Genomic DNA, 14,338 nt, shown 5'->3' on the forward strand with positions numbered 1-14,338 from the left:
GGAAAATATGTGTACTTCAGTGGTGATCAGCAATATTTGAATCAACATTATTCAATATCCAGTTCCTTATTCATACTGATCATTTTTTAGTGGTTCAAGGAGAAAAGACTGTGCTAGAAACTTAAAAAGGGAATTTTTATATAATTTTATTTTTTTATAAGTGATGTGATATTGGATTTTAGGTTGAAAAAGATCTTATATATTATCTGGTCTACCCCATTACACTTATTCCCTCCCTCCGCCCCCATCATTCATGTTTTATAGATGAGGGGGAAAAAAGAGCAGAGAAAATGAAGGACATAGTGAAGGACCAGCAAAATCTAGATTTGCTGGAAAGAGGAAGAAATGAACACAGTAAACATGAAGCCTGTCATCTGTTGGGAAAGTGTTCCTGACCCTTAAAGCAACAACTTTACAGATTCCTTTGGCTGTGTGTAAGGCCTCCAGCTCTTCTTGGTTCCTTTTTTCCATTTGCAGTTTGTAATGACCTTGGTCATCTTACCATATTTCATGAGCTGATTCATTTGTGATGCAATGTATAATTTCATTAAAATATTTTTAAAACTAAAGTTTTCTGAATACAGGTATTATATAAGACATGATCATCTTACAAAAGATGTTTTCAATCCTTCCTGTTATATGAATAAACATTTTAAAGTCATCTTGCTCGGAGCTTAAAATAAATGTTTTAAATCCCAACAGATTTAAATGCTTACAAGGATTATAAAATATTTTGATGTTCCAAGCAATTGCATATGCTTCAATGAAATTTTGAAAAAGCTGTGCTTCTTTACACGCTAAGAAATGCCATACAAGCACTCAAGGCCCATTTTAACTGCTTCTAATTTAAAGTGGCTTTCTCATTTATTTTATAGTGATGACATCTTTTGAAACTAATAACAGATATGATATTAAAAACAACCTGGACCAAATGGTTTAACATTGTAACTGAAGACACAGACAACTTTACCAGAAATGCTTATCGGACACTAAGGCCCTTCGTCCTCCAGGTCACCAACTGTATGGGCTGAGAAATCATGACAACGCAGAGACCTTTCAGATGCACCTGCTGTTGCCTCTGTTGTCCCTCCTCCAGGCAAGAGGTCAGAGAATGCAGGTCTTATCCCTGGTTTCTTCCTGATCCAAGTCTTCACTTGCACGCTTGTGCTCCTTCCAGAATGACAATGAGGGGATTTTCACTGGGTCTGCTGGTCAGCATGAAAGAAGGGAGTGGGGAGGAAGGAGGCCACATTGTTTCACCCAAGGAAAATCACAGAGGGCTTTTTCTTGTGGGCTCTTGTCTTCTGGCGGGTCAGGCACAAATTAGGGTATTTATTCGGTGACCACAATTTTGTCACTTGTATCTACTGAATTGGAAATGTATCTGTGACCTAGAATAGAAGTCACGTACATGTGTCTAAATGTACCTACATATCCTCAGGTAAGATGTCCCTAGACATCATCGAATGCTTTTAGAATCGGAAGAGACCTTGGATGACTTTAGACTCCCCATCCCAGTCCATACCTTGCCACAGATAAAGAAGGGGTGGCTCAGAAAGATGAGGTGCCTGTTGAGGGTGTTACAGGCCCCTGAGTGCTGGACCTAGAGAGCTGATGTTCTGAGTTACAGTCCGGTTGCTCTCTACAGCCTGCACGGCTCTAGGAAGTTATTCGCTGCAGGGAAATGAAGCAGCCTTAGTGAGAGGTCCACCAGAATTTTGAATTCTAGGGGCGCCTGGGTGGTACAGCGGTTGAGCATCTGCCTTCGGCTTAGGGCGTGATCCTGGCGTTATGGGATCGAGCCCCACATCAGGCTCCTTCACTATGAGACTGCTTCTTCCTCTCCCACTCCCTCTGCTTGTGTTCCCTCTCTTGCTGACTGTCTCTCTGTCGAATAAATAAATAAAATCTTTAAAAAAAATTTTTTTTTGAATTCTAGATATGTCACCTACTTAAATTGTGCAATTTACTTAACTTCTTTGGGGCTGCGTGCTCTTGTACATAAAATATGCACAACTATATCCCATAGGATTATGGGGATATTTAGAAGACACAGTAAGTGCCAGCACTTACTAAATGTTAATTTATTTACAACCCTCTCTGTGTTTGATTTCCTATAAGATGGTGATAATAATAGCAGCTATCACACAGGATTGCTTTGAGGATTAAAGAGTAATAAGTAAATGTCAACTGTTCATTACAGTACCTGGCAAATAGTACAGTGCCTCAGAGAATGTTGTTGCCAGGTCTTACTCCTCTCTCGTTACTGTTTTTGTAATAATAGCCTGATATTTGAGATGAATCTTCACCTTTAATCCTTAATCCTTTTGGATTCATATTCCTTAGTTGGGGTTTTTTCTCGAATCCTATAAATGCAGCCTTCCATAAGTAAAGTAAGCCATGATGTAGTAAAGTTAATCAAAATTACAAATATACTCAATTTATAGAACATTTATCTCATGATAGATTTTTCTCATTTCTCCAATTTTATTTGTAGTCTTGTGTGTGTGTGTATTCAGTTTTGTGAGGTTTGATCACCTCTGTCGGTTCCAGTGTCCACCACACAATGCAGATACCCGACAATTCAATCACCACAAAAATTCCCCTTTATAACCACGCCCATCATAGAATTAAAGAAGGAACTGGCCGTTTCATAGCAAGTGACAAGCAAGCCTCCCCTGTCCTGAGGAAAACATGACTTCATCCCTCAAGGTTGCTCCCTCCAATGACAGCCCTGAGAATTGGCCGCGGGAAGGCGCAGTCAGAGCTTCGCATTGCTGGCACACACAGCAAGAAGTTTAGAAGTGTGAGGGGCCCATGGAGGACTCTCTCTCAACAATTTCCTTAGCCCTTAAAGGATTTCAGAGCACATCTAGGTGGTGTGTACATGTATAGATCTGTGCATAGCTTCCTCCCCTCTGTCACATCTTCATCTGCAGCTGGAGGTGCAGTGCCCTCCCGGTGTCACCATTGGCTTTGTCGCGGAGCACTGGAACCTGAGCAGGGCAGTGTACAGCCTCCAAAGTGAGAAGAGAAAAAACGTGATGAGAGTGTGCGGGCCGTGTTCCACCTACGGCTGTGGTTCTGATTTGGGTTTTGAGGTAACCTAATGTTAAAATAATGTTGCTGAAGTTTTTTCTACATAGACCAACTGCAGAATGATCCTATTTCAGTGCACTTTTCCATGGAAGTGAAATGAGGTTTACATTGTCACTGATAAAATAAATAGAGCAGTGTGATGAAATATTTGTAAGATACTGTGCTAGGTATTGAAGGTAACTCAAAAATGGACTGTATCCCTCAGCGAGTGTAAAACAAGTCCATGTAGAATTCTAGTATGAAGCTCAACAAGAGCTCTTGTTACACGGTAAATGCAGTTCATCTGTTTGCACACACGTATCACTTGGTTCTCACTACCCCATCCTGAGCTGGGTGTCGAGACAAAGCTGAAATTCATGAGGAGTTAATAGTAAGGAGGGTGCAGAGGAACTTCTTCCCTCTGATGTCATTGTAATGAAGGGAGTTGGGAAGGGAGAGACATGAAAGCTCCTAGAAGAGAGGAAGCAGAACAGATGGGATTAGCTGACACAAGTGCTTGGAGAGCTGATGAGTCTCAAAGGCCCAGTGGAAGCCTGGTGTCCTAACCCTGTTCTCCCAGGTTCCAGAGGAGGCTGGTGGTCAGTGTCCACTCGTGTGTGTGGTGGCGNGAAGACACAGTAAGTGCCAGCACTTACTAAATGTTAATTTATTTACAACCCTCTCTGTGTTTGATTTCCTATAAGATGGTGATAATAATAGCAGCTATCACACAGGATTGCTTTGAGGATTAAAGAGTAATAAGTAAATGTCAACTGTTCATTACAGTACCTGGAAAATAGTACAGTGCCTCAGAGAATGTTGTTCCCAGGTCTTACTCCTCTCTCGTTTTTGTAATAATAGCCTGATATTTGAGATGAATCTTCACCTTTAATCCTTAATCCTTTTGGATTCATATTCCTTAGTTGGGGTTTTTTCTCGAATCCTATAAATGCAGCCTTCCATAAGTAAAGTAAGCCATGATGTAGTAAAGTTAATCAAAATTACAAATATACTCAATTTATAGAACATTTATCTCATGATAGATTTTTCTCATTTCTCCAATTTTATTTGTAGTCTTGTGTGTGTGTGTATTCAGTTTTGTGAGGTTTGATCACCTCTGTCGGTTCCAGTGTCCACCACACAATGCAGATACCCGACAATTCAATCACCACAAAAATTCCCCTTTATAACCACGCCCATCATAGAATTAAAGAAGGAACTGGCCGTTTCATAGCAAGTGACAAGCAAGCCTCCCCTGTCCTGAGGAAAACATGACTTCATCCCTCAAGGTTGCTCCCTCCAATGACAGCCCTGAGAATTGGCCGCGGGAAGGCGCAGTCAGAGCTTCGCATTGCTGGCACACACAGCAAGAAGTTTAGAAGTGTGAGGGGCCCATGGAGGACTCTCTCTCAACAATTTCCTTAGCCCTTAAAGGATTTCAGAGCACATCTAGGTGGTGTGTACGTGTATAGATCTGTGCGTAGCTTCCTCTCCTCTGTCACGTCTCCATCTGCAGCTGGAGGTGCAGTGCCCTCCCGGTGTCACCATTGGCTTTGTCGCGGAGCACTGGAACCTGAGCAGGGCGGTGTACAGCCTCCAAAGCGAGAAGAGAGAAAACGTGATGAGAGTGTGCAGGCCGTGTTCCACCTACGGCTGTGGTTCTGATTTGGGTTTTGAGGTAACCTAATGTTAAAATAATGTTGCTAAAGTTTTTTCTACATAGACCAACTGCAGAATGATCCTATTTCAGTGCACTTTTCCATGGAAGTGAAATGAGGTTTACATTGTCACTGATAAAATAAATAGAGCAGTGTGATGAAATATTTGTAAGATACTGTGCTAGGTATTGAAGGTAACTCAAAGATGGACTGTATCCCTCAGCGAGTGTAAAACAAGTCCATGTAGAATTCTAGTATGAAGCTCAACAAGAGCTCTTGTTACACAGTAAATGCAGTTCATCAGTTTGCACACACGTATCACTTGGTTCTCACTACCCCATCATGAGCTGGGTGTCGAGACAAAGCTGAAATTCATGAGGAGTTAATAGTAAGGAGGGTGCAGAGGAACTTCTTCCCTCTGATGTCATTGTAATGAAGGGAGTTGGGAAGGGAGAGACATGAAAGCTCCTAGAAGAGAGGAAGCAGAACAGATGGGATTAGCTGACACAAGTGCTTGGAGAGCTGATGAGTCTCAAAGGCCCAGCGGAAGCCTGGTGTCCTAACCCTGTTCTCCCAGGTTCCAGAGGAGGCTGGTGGTCAGTGTCCACTCGTGTGTGTGGTGGCGGTGGGGGAAGGTGCTGGGGCTGCGATGGCCATGATGCATCCACTCTTTTTTTTTTTTTTTAAGATTTTATTTATTTATTTGAGAAAGAGAGCAAGAGAGAGCACGAGTAGGGGGAGACAGAGAAGCAGACTCCCTCCTGAGCAGGGAGCCCAATGCAGGCTTCATCTTAGGACCCTGGGATCATGACCTGAGCCAAAGGCAGACACTTAACCAACTGAGCCACCCAGGCGCCCCTGGTGCATCCACTCTTGCAGTAAAAACTGACTTCAGTTTGCTCAACCGTGTGTGGCTTAGAGTCCTGCATGAAAATTTTCTGGATTCTGAGGAACAAAAATGTGTGTACGTTAACATAACATTTATAAGGCAAATGATTTACACTGGAAATCTACATATAAGTATAGCTTTAAAAAGAAACAGAAAATAAATAGCGAGTTCTAAACATATGTTCTGTAATTAGATAGTGTAATGGTTGCCCATTAAATTTTCTTGCAGTTCTTAGATCTGCTGCCTCTCAACCAAGAAGCTAGTCATGTGAAATCATATAATTTTGTTGTGTATAGTTGCTAGGTTTACCTCAAGATTTAATTCTAAGCCAGAAGGATATGCATCTGGGTAAATTTGGAGACGGATCAGCCTAACCATGGAATAGCTGGGATAATGTAATCAGTGACCACAACTGTGGTGGTGTTAATGATGATGAGAGCAGCTGTCCTTTTCAGTGCCCCCTATCTTCTAGGCATGGTTCTGGTCCTAACTACTTTCCACATATTAACTCGTTTAATTCCTATAGACAACCTGTAAGATAGATGCTGTGATAATTCCCCTTTCAGAGGTGAGAAAACTGAGGTTAGAGATCTTGTGCAAAGTTACTCACAAAGCCATTATTTGAAAGTGGCTCCAGAGGCTATGCCCTAAACCACTATGCCCTGTGTCTCTTTCATCTGTGTGATATTTCGTCTCTTTATGTGTGAACATAGCAGAACAGAAATAGAGTAAAATGGTGTTGGGTTACTTCACATGCTCTCAAGTTTAGGATTGTGGCTGAGAAGCCCACAAGGCTCCGAGGACATCTTGTAAGCGGGTGTGCTCTCCTGAGAGGCTTGCCTTCGCTTCTGTTGATGTCCCAGTGATGTTACAAACAGAAGACCGTTTTTTATGTTATCCTGTCAGTTTGGTTTTTCCCAAGTCCTGTGTATATTTTAAATATCGAGTACAAATCTTGATTATGAATTCTCAATGGTCAAGATTTTCCCTACCTCTAGTACAGGCCAAAACAGTCAAGCTTTCTTTTGATTTTATTTTTTTTGAGTCTACATGATTTTATTTTATTTTTTAGGTTTTTTTTATTATTATGTTCAGTTGGCCGACATATGGTTACATCATTAGGTTTTGATGTAATGTTCAACAATTCATGAGTTGCATGTAACACCCCGTGCTCAAGCTTTCTGTTAGTCCTTGTTGTCTAGTCTACCTTCATACTGGTTGTCTCCCTTTGAGGGTTCCCACCTTATTGGGGATCTATAATATAGTACACTCATTGGTCAGGCCCAAGGCCCCACCACTGCCTTGCCGTGATTGGGGAAATCAAATCCTGTTGCTACGGAATATTGGTACCCCACAGAAGCCAAAGAAAGTGTCAGTCTCTTTGCAACACTCAGGGTTTCCAGATTTTTCCCTTTTGCCCCACAGATATCTCTTTCTTAGGTTGGCTTTGCATGTAAATAGGTTTTAATTTATACTTTAGTCAGCACTTTTAAGTTTTCACAGTATCTTCTTTGCAACATTGCCAAAAATGGAAGTGACAAAATTGTTAAAAGGGTGCACAGAACATAAGAGAGAATGTTCAAACATTAGTATAAAAGAATTTTCTTGTGATTTATTAATAGTTGGCAATAACTAAAAAGATACTCCTTTGTTTTCTATTTAAGATAACATATATGATGTTTTTGCTATATGGAATTCATGTAGAATTCCAGATCCTCTGAAAATGTTTGTTTTACTAGGTTAAACATCATTCAATTAATATTATAGCAACTGTTTTACAATCCAAGGCACAAAAAAATTTATCTTGGAAAAAATGCTGAAACCTTGTTTTTCTTGAAAGTTTCAAGAGCATGTTTGCTCAGTTGTCTTAGGTAACAGTATTTGAATGCCATTTGTTCTCTTGTTTAAAATAAAACAGATTCAGAAAATAAACAATTTTAGAAACTCTTGTTTATTCAAGGATAGGGAGATATGAGGAATTCTGGAGAGAATAATTAAAATGACAAAATACTTATCTAGTTTTGTAAATTTATTGCTGCTGGCAATAAATTTTGCCCTCCTCACCACAAAACTGAATAAAACAAGCCTTAAAAGGGGGGCAGTACTAGCTTATAGTTTTCTTTATTAAAATATACTCCTTTCTTAGCCAAACTTATGCCATCACTAATCAATACATTTTAGTGAATAGAACCAAAGGGTTTTAGAGCTAGAAGGAACAGGAAGGACTCTCTGCTCTATATTCTAATGTAAGATGAGAAAACTCAAGAGGCCTAGTTCATGTATGCAAGTTATACTAGAAATCCAGAACTATAATTACAAATCCCCCTTTTTTGTCCAGTATTCATGCAACCACACCTCAAATTTAAGAGATTTAAAACATTTCAGTGTACTATCTTTCCTAACAATGACATTTTAATTGAAAAAAATTTTACACCCTGTTTCAAATTTTTCTAATATTCTAAATTATTTTTAAGCACATGCTAACAAAGTTCATCTCAATAATTCTGACTGATATCACCGCAATCTTCTAACCAGGAAGGAAGAACTAAATTACCATGTTACAAAAACGAAAACATTTAAAATGTCTAAATCATGGATGACATAGAGGTTTATCTTATCTTAAACGTTAGTACAGATTGTTCTTTTCATAGCTGTCATTCACATCTAAGTTTAAGTTATCTTATTGTATCTGATTTTAGGGGTTTTTTTTGTAAAATACATTCAGCATTTGATAGATTTACTTGTCTTGAGGAAATTTAACTGCTGGTAGCACAAGGAAAGTCAAATGAGCAGAGACAGAACCCAATCATTACCTTGATTTAGGGAAAGGAAATATGTCTGATGGGGCAGTTGGATGCAGTTCTTCCCAGACATAGCTTGGCCTGACTGTTGTCCCGGGAAAAGACAAGCCTAAGGATGGAATATTTTATTCAGGGGTCTGGCAGATTCACAGCCAACTATGAAAATTCTTCTAGGTATTGCTCCTTAATTTCCTCTTTCCTTGAGTTTATTTTTTATTTTTCTACCAATTATAACATTTCCACTTTTCCCTATGTTTTCTGTTAGCTGTATATTTCTTTCTGTTCTGTGTGTGGTCATATATTTCTGTCTACATGTAATTTGTGCCACTCGTTTGAGATACGGCCGTGGGACCTACCTGGAGAGGGAAATCAAGGTGAGACTGTGCTGTTTTCTTCACTGATAGCTTTATAACTTTCTAAGAAAAAAAATGTGTTCATATTTTGGTGTTTTGAGAGGCCACTTTATAATATTGCTGTTCTTCAGCTGTGAATGAAATCACTTGAGAGATAGACACAGGCGTGAGAAACACATCATTTTTGCACTGACAGAACTATTGAGAGGACATGGCTATACTCTCTTGCAACCGTAGCTTTGCAAAAAAGGTGCAGATTGAGAGTTACTTTCCATGTCTCAGGCAGAGGCAAACAACCCCAGTCCTTTATCGTGAGGCCTCTGACACTGCAAACTATTCTGTGGAAGGACTGAGAATGTGTGCTCTCCAAAGAAGCTGCCTCTCCAAAAAGAGTCAAAGATAAAGAGGGCTGAACTACTCAGACCCAGTTTCTTCTTTCAAACTCACCAGGCCAGTAAGTCATCCCCGCTCTCTGAGGCAAATAAATAAGGGAACAGAGGAAGATCAAGTATGTTTTCTAAAGCCAATGTCTCTACCTGGACATTTTAGGAGTGGAGAGTGATTGTGGTAGAAATAAGCTAGTCCCTTAAGTCTCTCCTCCTCTTCTTCCATAATATTATAACCTGTGTTTTCACCAATTCCACATGAAACCTGGAATAAAGAGAATATTTCCTACCCTCCCGTGCAGCTAGGTGTGGTCATGTAGCAGTTTTGGCCTATTAGAAGTGAATTGTAGGAACTACTTAAAAGATAAGTGGTATACACTATTTGCCTCTCCTTAATTCTCTCCTCATTCCGAGTGGATAGAATGTAAAGGGACCACCTCTCCTGGGACATAAACTGATTTGGGGAATGAAAACTATGAATAGTAGAGGTAAAGGTAGAAAAAGTCTGGGTTCTTAAGGTCTCCTTAGAGCTAATAGAGCTAGCAGAGAGATACCTTACAATTCTAGACTGACCAATGGCAGACTTTTCTGTGAGAAGGAAAGAAAAATCCTTATTCCAGGTCCCTGTTCCTTGCACCTAAATGTTTGTAACATGAAAAGATGTATCTCTTAACACACTTTTTTTTAAAATATATAAATCATGAGCCAAACTATTATTTTTAAAAATATGTCCGAGTTGATGAATTTAACTGAGCAATTTATTTAAAATAGAATAACCTAATTGATTTTTTGAGCTTTTCTTCCTAGGGGATATTCTTGTCAGAGTATAAGCCAACTAGGTTACTTGCAAATGGCTTCCTATATATAATGTTGCATGTTGTTATACTTGACTATAAATAGGAAGGAATATCTTTTACACTGGTAGTTCCTAACCCTCCATTTCTCTCCCTCTCTTGATTCTTAAACGAAACAAGTATTCTACTATTTTTCCAAAATGTAAGAAACTCTCCTAAGCACATGATCGAAACTTAATAATTTAAAAGGTGTGGAATGTTTTTAACTGGCTTAAAAGACATTGACAAAAAGACTGCATTACTTAAAGTTGACTTACCTGAATCCAATAGGATTTTCAGTTTTCCATATGTTCCCCAAAAATACAATTATCCTGAGTAAAGAACACATTGTCACATCTAAAGTAAAATTTTTATAGAGTCAGGGAAAAGGCAAGATGTCCCCTCTCATCACTGCTTTTCAGCATTGTCATGGAAGGCCTAGCTAATGCAATAAGACGGGAAATAAAAGTAATACAGGTTGGGAAGAAAAATATAAAGCTCTCTTTATTCATAGGTGACATGATCATCTATGTAGAAAACTTGAAAGAATCAACAACAGCAACCAAAACTCTTGAACTAATATGCAATTATAGCAAAGTTGTAGGATACGAGGTTAATATATGAAAGTCAATCACTTTTCAATGAATAAGTGGAATTTTAAATTAAAAGCACATTACCATTTACATTAACATTCCCCCAAAATGAAATACTTAGGTTTCAATCTAACTAAAGATGTATAAGACCTATATGCAAAAACTACGAAACTCTAACAAAAGAAATCAAAAAAATAATTAAACAGAGCGATTCCAAAGTTCATGGTTAGGAAGACTCAATATCATCAAGATGTCAGTTTTTCCCAGCTTGTCTGCAGAGTCAATGTAGTCTCAATCCAAATCCCAGCAAGTTTTTTTGTAGATACAGACAAACTGATTCTAAAGTTTATATAGAGAGGCAAAAGACCCAGAACACCCAACAGAGTATTGAAGGAGAAGAACAAAGCTGGAAGGCTGACACTACCCAATTCAAGGCTATTACAAAGCTACAGTAGTCAAGACAGTGTGGTATTGGTGAAAGAATAGACAGATTGATCAGTGGAATGGAATAGAGAGCCTAGAAATAGACAAACATGAATATACCAAGGACTGCTGCAAACTGGAGGCTGCAGAGGCATCTAAAGAGGGAACCTGATATTTGGCATCAGCAGACTGAGTCACTGGAGTGAGGTTTACAAGGATAGACTGCCAGTCAGGGTAGGCTAGGTTATGCTGTAGTGACAACCCCAAAGTCTTAGTGGCTTATAAGAAAAAAATATTTGTTCCTTACCCTGTGTTTCATGCAAGTTATTAGAACACCACTGCTCATCACAGACTCTCAAGGACCCATGCTAGTAAAGACTCCATCTTAATCCAATCTTACATAAGTGTTAAGACATAGGGAAGTGCACATGGCAACTCGCAGGCTGGTTCTTAAATTTTCTGCCCCGGAGTAGAACATCTCACTTGCATTCACAATTCAGTGGTCAGTGCAAGCCATATAGACACAACCAACTTCAAATGAGCAGAAAAATGCAATCTTATCATATTTTTGGAAGGAAAGAAAAGTTTGTAAATAGCACTAATAACTACCTCACAAGTGTTCTGTTTTTTGTTTTTGTTTTCTTTTTCTTCAAAATAGCCTGCAATACAGAATATTACGTGAAATTGACTGATACATAAACGTGGGCAACTAGTTACATTTTTAAAAACAGAATCTGCAGGTTGATGATGCTTGCTGGCTTCTAGTTTATCATTTTATTTTTGTCAACTAACATCTTAGTAGAAATTAGGGTAAATCTGGCAGCTTAGTAAAGGCAGTGAAAGGCCCTAGGGAAAACGGAAATGGAAGACATACAGAGGAGTTGCTTGATTGGACATAGGCAGGGCTATCAGAGATACACTGTTACGTTCCTCACAGTTTGCCTGCCCTGAATGGTTAAAATTAAAAAGACTGACAAAACCAAGTGTTGGTGAGAATGTGGAGCAACTGAACTCTCATAAATTGTTTCAACCACTTTGGAAAGCCATTCACAAGAACCTAATAAAACTAGACATATAATTATTCTGTGATTCGGCTGTTTAAATTTTAGGTATGGGAAAAGTTAAGTACAAATGCTTACCAAAGGTCATATACAACAATATTTCTAGTGGCTATATTCGTAGCCCCAAATGCAAAGATCTTGAGATGTGCATCAATAGGAGAATAGATAGAGTGTAATATTCACACAATGGAATGTCACATAGTGATAAAAAGGAGAAACTACTGACATACAATACAATAGGGATGATGAATAAATCTCAGAAATTATCTGTATTTGGGCTTTCTAGAGAAACTAGATAGATAGATAGATAGATAGATAGATAGATAGATAGATAGATAGATAGATGATAGATAGATATGAGCCGGTTATATATATATAACTGGCTCACATGGTTATGGAAACTGAGAAGTCCCATAGTCTGCAGTTGGCAAATTAGAGACCTCGAAGAGCTAATGATACAGTCCAGTCCAAGTCCAAGTCTGAATGCAGCAGAAGACTGATGTCCCAGCTCAGAGAGGCAGAGAGAAAAAAATTCCCCTTACTCTACCTTTTTTGTTCTATTCAGGCATTCAGCTGATTGGATGAGGACCAACCACATTGGGAAGGGTAATTTGCTTTTCTCCATCTACCAAATCAAATATTAATCTTATCCAGAAACACCCTCACAGACATACCTAGAATGTTTAACCAAGTATCTGGGAATCCCATGGGCCGGTTAAGTTGACACATAAAATTAACCATCACAAGTTCACTCCTTGTTAACTTGGTACCCACACACATCTCTTTAAACCGTACTTAATCTCCAAATATAGGTAACAAGGTCATAATGTCACCTAACATGATACAACTATACTACTTTCCATTGAAAATGCAACCCATTCCCCAGAAGAAGAGGTAAAGTCCTTAAGTGATGTTAACTCTTCTCTTGATATCCTGTAATTTAAATACTATGATATAAAATTAGTAATAATTAAATACCATGGTAATAACTCAATACGTCTTATAAGGCAATAGGATAGGAAGACAAAGATATTTGCTATACACATCCACGCAACATATAACACAGTAAGAAGGAATTCTCGTAACAGTTACATTTCTTGTCTCTGTAGTGTGGTCATAGCCGACATTTATAATTGCCTTCTTCCACTACTTATTCTGTATTACTTTCACCTTTGGCAAGCACCTCAATTGGTTGTGGTTCTTTACTTAGCGGAATTATCCAGACATTCATTCCTTAAGGGTGTGGGACATTAGTAGGAATGTCTGGATTGGGTTATTTTAGTTTTCCATTGACTTTAACACAGGCATGGTAATACTAAGAGATGCTCTATGGGTTCTCCTGTATTCCGGACATCCTCTTCCTTGCCTCCCTTGTTGAGTGTCAGTCCCATTTCCCCTTGGTAGCCGGGATCGGTCACCTCAACTGATACAATAATTCCCTTTCTTTACCTGTTGATTTAAAGGCATGAAGAGTCCAAAGTGCCAGGGTGTCAGTCTCAACTTCCAGTTCATTTCAATCCTTACTTTGTCTCCTGGTATATGCATTCCTCACTCTGGTACTAAGGCTTCTAGGCCAGCAAAGCATAAGGTTGCAGGAACAAAGCAGAAATTTTGCTAATGGGTCACTGTGGGTAATGGTGAGTGGTGCCACTCCCATTTCCACCCCTTGATTCCTGGACTTGAGAATCCTGACTGTAGGGGAAACAGCAGCATATCCTGGATGCTGATTCTGAGTGTGTACAGCCTCCTGGAGAACCTTAGCCCAGCCTTGCAGGGCATTGCCTCTTATTTGGTGCTATAACCAAATCTTCAATAGGCCACTCCATCATTTTATCAAGCCAGCTGCTTCAGAATGGTGAGGAGCATGGTAACACCAGTGGATTCCCTGAACATGGGCCCTGGTGTCATTTCTTCTGCTGTAATATGTGTTCCTTCATCAAAAGCAATGCTATGTGGAATACCATGATAGTGGATAAAGCATTCTATGAGTTCACAGATGATAGTTTCGGCAGAAGCATTACTTGCAAAGAAGGCCAATTCATACCAGAGTAAATGTCTATTCCAGTAAGAACAAAATGCTGCCTTTTCCATGATGGGTTTAATGAAATCAACCTGCCGCAAGGCCAATCCCCCTGGGGAATGGAGCCAGACGAGGTCATCCTATTCACTTGATTATTAAAACTCTCCTCTGCTGAGGTCACCCTTTGATGAGTGAGCATTCCCATAGAACACAAACAACCTTATGAGTTTTTTCCCCCATTCA

The 14,338-nt window shown here is 39.3% G+C and overlaps 1 long non-coding RNA gene across 10 annotated transcripts in view; it reads left to right on the forward strand.

Annotated features, from left to right (window-relative positions):
* LOC117802621 overlaps window positions 1-14,338 on the forward strand; it is a 61,160-nt gene that overhangs the window by 30,248 nt on the left and 16,574 nt on the right. For 6 of the 10 annotated variants that reach the window (XR_004625973.1, XR_004625979.1, XR_004625972.1 and 3 more), the window contains one exon: window positions 876-2,926. This is a non-coding gene — a long non-coding RNA (uncharacterized LOC117802621). The other 4 variants (XR_004625974.1, XR_004625980.1, XR_004625978.1 and 1 more) reach the window with 3 other exon arrangements.

The sequence above is a fragment of the Ailuropoda melanoleuca genome, chromosome 6 (assembly GCF_002007445.2).
Source record: "Ailuropoda melanoleuca isolate Jingjing chromosome 6, ASM200744v2, whole genome shotgun sequence".
NCBI lineage: Eukaryota > Metazoa > Chordata > Mammalia > Carnivora > Ursidae > Ailuropoda > Ailuropoda melanoleuca.